At 37.5% G+C, this 11,361-nt stretch overlaps 1 protein-coding gene across 2 annotated transcripts in view; it reads left to right on the top strand.

Moving 5' to 3' along the window:
• Positions 1–1,107: 1,107 nt before the first annotated feature.
• Positions 1,108–11,361, top strand: part of LOC142336841 (uncharacterized) — a 41,974-nt gene continuing 31,720 nt past the window's right edge. Inside the window, exon 1 of one of the 2 annotated variants that reach the window (XM_075385792.1) lies at positions 1,108–1,377. The gene's annotated coding sequence lies outside the window, so the exon portion shown is untranslated. Of the gene's footprint in view, positions 1,378–1,700; positions 1,714–11,361 lie in introns of those variants that run through there. The other variant, XM_075385793.1, reaches the window with a different exon arrangement.

The following is an 11,361-nucleotide window of genomic DNA, read 5'->3' as shown; positions in this document are numbered from 1 at the left end:
TACCCCCCACCCCCACCCCCAGTCGTCTGGCAATCTTTGCACAGCAATTTAAATTCAATCATATTAATTCATGCTGAGCTTTGCTAAATGCGAGACCAAAGAAAACGTGATTAAATTACGGCACACAAATTATCAATTCTGATGGGATGTCATAAAATAATGACGTGAACAAAAGGAAGACAGAAAAACAAGAGATGGATAGAATTGATGGAGTTGAGTATTGAAATAGTATATGTCATTGGATAGATTGAAAGGTATATTTCATTTCGTATAATCAAAAGGATACCATCCTTATAATGGTTATAGTGGGCTCCTTTTCAATTCCCTACCCTCACCCCCCCCCCTCTCCATCTCTCATGTCTCACCCTGGTCGTCAATCTTTGTCTGTCACGTTCAATGTTCTTCATCAGTTCCGGCATGGATCTGTGTCAGTTAGCTGAATTGCTTTTTTAGCATAATTGATCATGGTCGATTATTCGTTCAAAAACTCTCCAAAAAAAACAACACTGAAGTTTGAAAAAAAGTTTTCAAAACATGAATGCCCTGATTAAATTTTTGGATTGATATTTTGCAAGATTCTTGCAAAAATCTTGCAAGTTTTGAATCAGATTGCAAGATTCTTGCAAATTTTAAATTCACTCATCATTAGGGTACACTTATATTTGAAAGGCTTTTCAATTTTAAAGAAGGTGGAATTTTATACACCAACTTAAGAATATTTTATTAACTCTTGAATTTTGAGCGTGATTCACCCCCCCCCCCCCCCTAGGTTAAGTTAAGCTCAGTGAGTTCATAGTTCTTCTTATCGTAATGACCGAGATTTTGGGGAGAGGGTGTTAATGTCGTTGTTTTCATGCAAACATAACAGGAGAAAAATTCTTAAAAAATCTTGATAAACTTTGAACTTCAAGCAAGGCAAGCTATGAAACTGATTTTATGTTATGATTTGCTGAAATTTTGATCCGCGCCTTAGATAATAAACTCGAGCAGCAAACTTTAATTTCAAAATATTGAATAAGTGTCTAACTTAAAGCTATAATTCTTCGGATTGAATTTTATGCTAACTGACCAGATGAAAAATGATGAATGTTATCTCATTTTGTGTTATTTTCATCCATTTTTAAAGCCTTCGATACCCTCAAATCATTTCATTCTCCCTCTCTCCCTAGATACTCTTTTTCCCTCATTCTGATAGCCCTCTGGAGTTAATCCAATCTCAACTCACCCCCACTACTTACTAACCCAGTACTAACTACTAGTTATAAGGTTACTATTACTAATAACACCCAAAAGCAAGTTATTCCAACGCTTTCTAAACCCACCAAAACTGCTCCCAAATTAAATGCAATTTCTCATACTTCGCCTCGTTAGCCCAAGGTTAGTACTAGTTATAGTAAAAGTTATAATAAATTCGCATTGTTGAAAAAATTTGAAATCGTGTCTAGTTATAACATTGCTCCAGCATTCATAACTAGTTATCACAGTCGCTTCAGACCCCATTAATGAGGTGAATTTGATGGCTTGTCACATTTTTATTCAGTGAAAAACTTTCCAATTCACAGTCAAACTTTTTTGTTTTTATACCTTTCAAAAAATACTTTTTAACCCAGATTAGTGGGAGAAATTTATCTGCTCGAATTTTTGCTTTCTGACTTGCACTCAAACTTTGTTGATCAATATATTTGACTACCAAGTTGAAAGTTGTATCCTCCTGTAAGTCCCAGTCATCCAGGAGTACTTATCTTGCAAGATTCGAACTAATTCTTGCTAAGTCAACTTGCAAGTTTTTGTATCCTTAGTACGAATCTTGTATGAACTTACAAGTTTTTTAAACAGAACTTACAAGCTAATTATGCCTCTTGCAAGAAACTGCAAGATAAGTATCCTTAGTACGACTCTTCTAAAACTTACAAGAAATTGTAAGATCTTACTTCCTTTAGTGCGAAACTTGTAAGTTCTTACAAGATAACAATTCTCCCCGGAGCTGTTTCGTTATGAGAAAAACGTGTCGGTCGAAAGTGATGCTTCCGGGACGAATGAATGCGTCTTCCACGATCTTCCAGATTTCTGCAGTGGATAGTGTATCGATCAGGATGTGCGGGTTCTTACAGTATAGGATCCGACGTCCTTCGACCCCGATGCTCAAGTAGAGCAGGGACACTGTTTTTCCATCCGCAAGAGGCCATGGCTTGTCTCCATACATTATACCAATTTCGATTAGACGTTGGCACTTGTTTTGCCAATTCATCTTTTGCTGGGCGTTACGAGCATTTCTTTCTCTTTTTGATTGCGCAGATGAACCAATGATTTTTTGCCTCACATATAGACTCCAACGGGAGATCCATTATCTCGGGTTTTGGTCCAAGTAGAGTGTCTAGGATTGTATTCTCCTTTCCCAGCCGTGCCAATTTATTTTGCACTCTCCATTTTTCCCAGCGAAGAGAGGGATTGGGTGTTGGCTTGTCCACGAAAGCGTCTATCCCGAGCGGTGTACGCTTGTTTGCTGACTGCGCCATGTCGCACACTATTTAGATTAGTCGGTCACTTGCAGAGCACGTTAGCTTATTTCTTTCAAAAGTGCGATTCGCGGCGCGAGATGTAAAGTTGAACCAGTCTCCTTTACTTGCGGTGCGAGAAACAAAGAGAAATTTGCAACTGAACTTGAATTAAGGAAATTGAAATTATGAAACTCAAGTGCTTGTAAGCAACTTAAGAGATGTGATCAGACATGTCTGATCACGAGGTGGGAAACCAAGAGAGGATGAAGATGAACAACAAAAGTCACGAAATGAAAAAAACATAAAATGGTAATCAAGGGCAAATGCAATTGAACTTAAATAAAAGCATCCTATGTGATTTTACTGCTTCAAATAAATAAATGGAATATGATTTCCTGGGGTATCACAAACCCTTTGTTGCGACAAAGAAAAATTGCGGTATTAGCAAATTTTTTGTATATATAAAATATTAACTATATTTACAATTTACTATTTGATCCCCGGTTAAATAAATAATAACAATATATTCACATGTTATCATAGCTAAAAATATAATAATATTAGAATAAAACTTAATAATTTCGCAGTTTTTGCAGTTTATGTAGATTAAAAGTTTATGCGTTTTTGATTTTAAAGTCATTCATCAATTGTCTCTTGATTTCCGGCTCAAAAAACCGTCATAGATTGCACCAACGTCGGGGTGCCTTGCTCGAGGATTCAGAAAACTTGCAGGGCGGGTGACGAGACCTCTCCGATTATCGGCGAGATGTTTGTTTCTTCCGGCTGTTGTTCGGCAGTATTTCAAACGGTTTCGAAAACTGATGCAGGTGGAGGCTGAAGATTTTCCACGTCTCCCGCTCTGTGTGGACGTTTAGGTGGGGCTGCAATTGTCGAGTCTGACGTCGAAATCTCAAAACCATAGTAAAGGGTCTACGGCGGTTTCTGTCCGATGATCTTTTAGCCTGTGGAATTGGGTTTGCTAATGCTGACGAAGAAGTAGGCTGAGGAGAAGTTGGTTGCTCGCTATGGGAAATAGTCATTTCATCTTGTTGTTGATTCCAAAGAGCAAGAAAATTGGGAACTTTATGGATGCGCCCTCGCATCCCGCGTGAAATATTTGATTTCGAGAATGAGACTCCTCTCCCGGATCGCTCTTGCGATGTTTCATCTTTTCATCCCCTTCAATTTTTCTTGTGAACTGTTTCATGTGGCTTTGGATCTGTTCCTCCACCAACTTTTTGCCTATTCGTGGCCCTCGACAGTCAATGCATACACTTTCAATGGAGTCTGTCTCTCCTTCAGATTTCCAAATTTTGCGATATCGCTGTTTCGCACTGTGACAAGGGGTTTGCCAGGCACTTCAATAGTAGGCTAATTTTCCGAATTTGCGATCCAGGAGCAAGCCCCTCATATAAGCCCTCTAAAATTTTCTTAGAACGCCGCTTGTCGTCTATTTTCGTGCCCAATTTAAGTTCGACAGCCCGTTTTTTGAGGGGGAGTGGTCGACAGACTCTTGTTCGGAGAAAGCGTGATTCGCTGTCCGTGCTCTCTTGTTCTCTGTTATGAGCCTCCTGGGAAGCCCGAGTCATTCCTGCTTCAACCTCTCTGTCGCTTCGATAGCCGTTAATCCACTTCTCATCTGGAAGCATCTCCCCTGGCATGACTGTGTCTCCATCTAAATTGTGGTTTACAATATTTCCATATGAAAGATTAGATAATTTAGGCTTAGTCGATATCACAATCAGCGGGGTATAATTTTTTCTGCCAAAATGTGCCTCGAAGGGCGAGATTTTTGTTGTTTTGTGCGTACATATCCGCAATAAAGGAAAGATTGTCTTTAGTGCATACTTTACATGAAATGCGTTATTAGTCGATTTTTCTTCTTTGATACATGCAAGTCTACTTTTGATCGTTTGAAAGAGTCTTGCTTCCAAAACAATAGCACGGTGATTGTTCACCGGAGCTTCTATAATATCGATATTGTTTTTGTTACCAAAATTCTTTACTTGATGACCAAACAAACATTTCGCTTGATCCAATCGAATAGATCGGCGAATTCCATGATTTTAGATATACGTGTACAAAAACTTTAAAACATTCGGTCCGTTAGATTTGTCAAATATCCATGCAGTGGGGTAATTGGAAAACGATCAATAGCAGCTAAAAAATAAATCTCGTTAACCTTGTAATCGAAAATTGGACCTCCAAAACCACTCTGAATTCCTTGATTTGGTTCAATATACACACGGTACATGACGTCGAAATTGCTTAGCAGGATTTACAGATTTAAGGTTCTTACCAATCACTGTAAAAGGTTTGCAATCTACCGCTTTAACAATAAGCTACCGATTCAAGTACCGCCACCAGCAGTGCGTGGCCATACAACTCATACCCCAGGAACCTGGGTGGCTTTTGTGAATATCATCAATCAACGCCTCTCAAAGAACGTTAGGGATTCCGACCTTTTCATCAAAACACACACAGCCGGAACGGACATGCAGGTCCTTCCAATATTAATGTATGTACGGGTTGAGGGCTTTAGACGACTTTCATTATTTGTAGGTATACAATCCCGTACCTCGCTTAAAACTGCGTTCTTGCTTGTGAGAGATGCAATAAGAGACTTACTAAAGATTTTATTTATAATATGGTCAAATGTATGGATCTGTGGTCTAGGCTTAAGATGGGTACTGACATTGGAAGATAGGTCTGGAGATGTTGGTGGTATTATTTGAGTGGAGCTTGCGGCGCGAGTGTTACTCGGAGAATTAGATCGTTGACCTGCGGGTGAACTCTAGTGATACGTTTTTAGAAGGCATGCTGCATTTATTTCTGTTGATATAGTTAGTTTCTAAGGTGTGTTTGAATTGAAGAGGATTATTTGATTTAAGAATAGGCAACTGATCTGTGAAATGATTCAAGGCAAAAAGCACTGGTTCTGTTTTTGGGTGGTGACTTCTAGAGGTATTTGTGGAATGTCTCCTAATTGGCGGGAATTTAGAATTAGTGAATTGAGTTTCGCGCGTTGCTAGAGATAATTCATTCCGATTTTCGAAGGATTGTTTACATTGAGTTGTATTTTGCTTAGCAAGTGAAGTGTTAATTGATATTTGCGACGCGGGATATGCATATTTTAAGTTGCTGAAATTATCACTAGTTTTTGCAATGTGTTTTTGCGACGCGGGTGATAAGTAAGAATCATGCTTGTGTACGCGTTTTGCGTGGGTGCTAATTAAATTTATCACATTAATTGTAGCCTCAAATTTAGGTGTGATTTGATGCGCGGGATCATGGGCTTGGATTATTACGTTGAACTGAACATCAGATTCATTAGATTTTAAATTGAGGGAAATAACTGATGCAGAGATAAGCTTTATTTTTGCCACAATAAATTCTTCATCATAAGCAGATACATTTTTAGCTTTTTGATTTGGGTGCCGGGAGATGTAGTCAACTAGTCCCATTTCTGCACCAGACAAATGTTCAATATCAAATTGAAAAGGAAGTTACTTATCAACCCAGCTGGTCCATTTATTGGATCGACTTTCTTTTAATATAGAAGAGCTCTCTGATCTGTAATAACTGTAAAATGTTTGCCGTAGAGATAATTTTAAAATAATCGATAGACCAAACAACCCCAAGAAGTTCGAGTTCATTAACACTATAACGCTCTTCACTTGAATTTAAGAATCGGGACGTAAATGCAATTGGTTTCCACCCGTCAACTAATCAAGGGCGGCTCCGAGAGCGGAACGGGAAGCGACACATTGTACGCGCGTTTCGAGTTGCGGGTTATAGTTGCTATTTTCCGTGGCGTTTGCGATGCGGTTCTTTATTTCAAAAAAAATTTTTCATTTACCTCAGTCCAGATAAACTTAAAAGACTTTTTAGTAGAGATTTGAGTGGATGGCTAATTGGGGCTAAATTTGGTATAAATTTGCTGTTATAGTGTACTGCGCCCACAAAAAAAAGGAATTCCTTTAATGTCTTTGGGGCACAAAATAGCGGAGGTCTTGTTCTCGATAGGTTAGATACCTGATTGTGAAATATGATACCCGAGCCAATCAATTTCAAGTTTTGAGAAATGACATTTTGGAAGGTTGATCCTAAAATTTTCATCATCTAAGCGTTTTAGACAATTCAAAACGTACTGTTTATGATCTACCTCTGATCTTTACTTACAATCAGAATATCATCAAGAAAACAATAAAAAGTTTTTTTAACCAATGAGAGCATAATCCATGGCTGTTTGAATTTCTGCCGGCATATCTGTAAGACCATAAAATCCAGTCTGAAACCTGTTTCTGCCAGTCATGTTTCCGCTTATTATAATGAAATTACAGTGAATTGCTGAGTAAGGATCTATTTTTAAATGGTTGTAGACGTATTTTAAATCCAACGTGGAAAAATATGTTGTCTCCTGCGATGCGGGGGCACTAATCTATTGAGAAATAGATTCGATGAGCGTATCAATCATAGGCATTTGATATTTATTTTTATGAACTGCTTTATTTAGTACTTTGGAGTCTAGAGCCAACTTAATTGATTGATCTTTCTTTACGGTAACCACAATGGGGGATATAAAATATTTGTCAGGGCAACTAGAAGTTTTATGGGTTTTTCGTCCAATATTTTTTGAGTTCCAAGTTGAATTTATCTTAAAGACTTACTGGTATGCGTCTACCCTTTTGGTGTCTAGGTTGAAAGTCTTTATTAAAATTAGAATTAGCCATACAATTTTTTGATCCTCCGATGCGTGAAATCAGGTTAGGAAAGTTTTCAGCAATATGTTCTTTGAATTCAGACGATAAAGAAATGGTGCTGACCTGGTTACCTTGTACTGAAGAAAATTGTGCTACCGCTAGACCCAGATCATCGAACAGATCTCTACCGATGAGAGATCTGAGACCGTCCGCAAAGACAGTGAAAGTTGTCAAACTCGATGTCCGTCCGTTACTCGTGATAGCAGTTCGAATCGTGCCTTCGATATGAATCGGTTCGTTGGAGAATTTTAAAGTTATAGACTGCTCTTCTCATGAATCCAGACAGCATGTGGACTACTTTTTGCTGCTTGCGTCGCGAGTGATCGATTAAGAATACTGCATGCACTCCCGGAGTCCACGAAAAGAGTATTTGAGATGTTACCAATTTTGATAGGCATTTTGAGAGGCTCGATCTTCGCTACGTCATTTTCAATTAATGCAACTGTTTAATCTTTCCCACTGACTCGTACAATTTGGTTGTCCGAAGAACATTTACTGAATAGTCTGGCTGAGGTTCTTCATATACTGTGTTCACTGTTCACTTCTTGGAATTGTGGGGTTTTGTATTCTTTTGTTTTCTACAAACTTTGGCGAAGTGGTTCATTAACACGCAGTTATGCAAATTTTTCTCTTCGCGATGCATTCATCGCGATGGTTAGGTAACCAATTTCCATCACAATTTGAGAAATAAAAAGGTTGTCGGTTTCTGGAAATTATTTGAGAAGGACCAAATTGCTGATCGGGGGTTGCTCGAAAACTGAATTGCGTTCACGCTGGCCGGGATGAGTGTCTTGTTATGCTGTTGAATTTGATGCTGGTTTCGCATCCCGAGTTCCATATAGCCAACTCTAGTGCCTGCCGCGGCTCTACTGTCTGTTTGAGGATATCTTTTTGAATCTCCGGATCAAACAAGTTAGAGATGAATACATCACGTATCGGAGTTTCCTCCTTTTTCTCGAAGACACAATTTTCTGCTAATTATTTTAGCCTACCATAGAAATGTTCTACTTTTTTTCCCCGATAGTAGTATCTAGGATTATAGTCTCCTTTCCCAGCAGTGCCAATTTATATTGCACTCTCCATTTTTCCCAGCGAAGAGAGGGATTGGGTGTTGGCTTGTCCACGAAAGCGTCTATCCCGAGCGGTGTACGCTTGTTTGCTGACTGCGCCATGTCGCACGCTATTTAGATTCGTCGGTCACTTGCAGAGCGCGTTAGCTTATTTCTTTCAAAAGTGCGATTCGCGGCGCGAGATCTAAAGTTGAACCAGTCTCGTTTACTTGCCGTGCGAGAAACAAAAAGAAATTTGCAACTGAACTTGAATTAAGGAGAATGAAATTATGAAACTCAAGTGCTTGTAAGCAACTTAAGAGATGTGATCAGACATGTCTGATCACGAGGCGGGAAACCAAGAGAGGATGAAGATGAACAACTTAAGTCAGGAAAAGAATGAACATAAAATGGTAATCAAGGGCAAATGAAATTGAACTAAATTAAATGCATCGTATGAAATTTTACTGCATCAAATAAGTAAATGGAATATGCTGTCCTTGGGTATCACTGGTTCTTTGAACTGCTACCAGATAGATTTCTTTTCACCTTAACATCCCATCAAAAGTGTGAGTGAGTGTGTGTGTGATGGTGTGTGTGTGTGTGTGTGTGTGTGTGTGTGTGTTCGTGATGAAACTGCTTTCATAAAACCTATACGCATTTTTAAAATCTCTTTCAATACCAACCCCTTAAAAAACAACAATAACTTAAAAATTAAATGCGTTTTGAAAAACAACTTTCAAACTGGTAAAGGTTTTTAGCTTTTCACGTTTCTATATATATAGAAGAAGAGTTTTTATACAGAAGAAAAGTTCACATAAAGTAATCTTTTCTTTGTTCGATATGCAATAATTTTGTTCTTATCCAGATCTGTTTCTTATGTGTTTAAACGCAAACAAATGAACAACTGTTATGTCACTGAAACTGAAGCCAGGTAGAAATCAAGTTCAAAAATGTTTTTCCCAATTTTTAAACGAACAATTTACTGCTCAATCTTTAGTATAATTAAGAAAAAATGATGCTATTTTCTCCAGTTTAACAAGATACTTAACGAGAAAGTACAAAAACTAGAAATAGAGAAAAAAAATGTTATTTTTTCTTCTTACAACAAAAAAACTGTTAATGTTTACCTCAACGTCATTCCAGTAAAGTTTGAGATTTTCAAAATTTTGCAGACGCTTCAACAGTGTTTTGATACTTTTTTCTACTGTTTTGTGGCTGTCGAAATTGTTTTACAGCTTTTTGTCAGATCATGTTTAATAGATCTGGAAAATTGAACGCGCAAGTTTGTTGGATAAGTGCGAAAAAGGGGCGCAAAGAAATTATTCTCTCGAATTCAATTAATGATCTGAAAATGATCTGAAAATTGTCTAGGACAGTCAAAAGACGATATGCTAAGCTAATTATTTTGTTTTCTTCATTTTGAAATTAAATCAGCCGCGCAACAATCTGGAGCCACATGCGATAACTCTACACCAATTTGAAAAAATTGATGTATCACCAGGAAATTTTCCTGTTATACACGCAGATAATAAACGAAAATTGCAATTGACATTGGAAAAAAACTAAATTTGAATAAAAAATTTTTGAAGACTTAGAAATGCTCAGTTCAATCATTCATCGCCAAATTGCCGTTGCAAAGATACTTTTAACATTAAATAATTTTTCAAACTTTAAGTATTAACAGCAATGAGCTTTCATGCCTCTGATTGTAGAGAAATAACCATTTTGATTTTGAAACTGCTAGCTGAAAAAGCTCTGATGATAATACTGTGCATTAAATTGCTCACAAAACGAATTTCTGTTTTGGGAAATTGACAACTTTAAGCAAAAAAATCTCGCTTTTTGTCGTGATAACCAACATTTTGTTTTTCTTTTATCGTAGTCAATGTACAAGCCTCTCAAGTTTTATAGGCTTGAGTTATTTTAATCCATTTCAAATGCAACAAATTTTGCAATAAATCAAGTTTTGTCACTTCCCGGGGTGAGCTCGTGGAATTATGACTCGACAAAACGTCGTCTTGGGGTGTCATTTCGGGTCGTTAAATACCACAGTTTTAGCTAAATTCGATTTATAAGTAGTGGATTTGACATTGACTGGAGTCGCTGTCGCACAATTTCTGATTCATCGGAACATGTTTGCGCTAATTAGCACAGTTTGCGCAATTTCAGGCAAATTCGAATCAAACTTTAATTAATGTCTGGACTGTCGAGTCATAGCTGTTTTCTGTCTGGATGATGTGGTTAATACTTTACATGGGTTTTACATGCTTGTCTATTTTTTTTCTATAATATCATAAACCATTCAGAGAAGTTTCATGAAATTTACGTCCGTTTCAAAGCAAAATTTATCTAATCGAAAATTATTTTTTCCTCATTCGGCTAAAAGCTATGTTTGATTTTTAAAAGTTAGACAATTTAGGGTCTATAAAAGTGCATGTCTTGAATGAAAGCAAAAATTTTCAAGTGTTTGTTTCATTAATAAATATTACAACTATTTTTCTCAAAGATGTTTAACCTCTTTAGTTTAATGTTAAATTTAGTTGTTTCAGAAGATCAAAGCAATATCAAAAACAAAAGAAATACGGCGCTTTTTCTGCACTCATTTGCGACCTTTTTGTGATCGCATGAAAACTCGTACGTCTTTTCATGGCTGATAAAGTAACATGCCTACGTTTTGATCAGACAGTTGTTCACGTCAGATGCTCTCACATAAACAAGGAATAGTAGCCGCTGCCTTTTAAAAAGGCACGGACCAGTGATCAAGCAGGTTTTTCACGCATAACTCCCTCTCATATCCTTTCCCAACCCCCCCCCCCCTCCTCCCCCTCCTGTTTCACGCATCTGACTTTTATTCTTTTCAAGTTGTAAACACTTAGCGGACTGTTCACGTCCGTACAGACGGAGGAAGTTGTAGTCTATGACGAAATTTCACTTAGCATAAATATGTTCTGTTTTGTGAAACATTGCCAATAAGAGATGAACGCTAGTAAAATTTCGCAAAAATGCAATATTTCAAAACTGTTAAAAGCTGTGAAATTCAGTTATAAC

This window comes from Convolutriloba macropyga, chromosome 3 (genome assembly GCF_964194025.1).
Source record: "Convolutriloba macropyga chromosome 3, txConMacr16.3, whole genome shotgun sequence".
Taxonomy (NCBI): Eukaryota; Metazoa; Xenacoelomorpha; order Acoela; family Convolutidae; genus Convolutriloba; species Convolutriloba macropyga.
The sequence above is the reverse complement of the archived record's forward strand: the minus strand, read 5'-3'. Positions and strand labels throughout refer to the sequence as shown.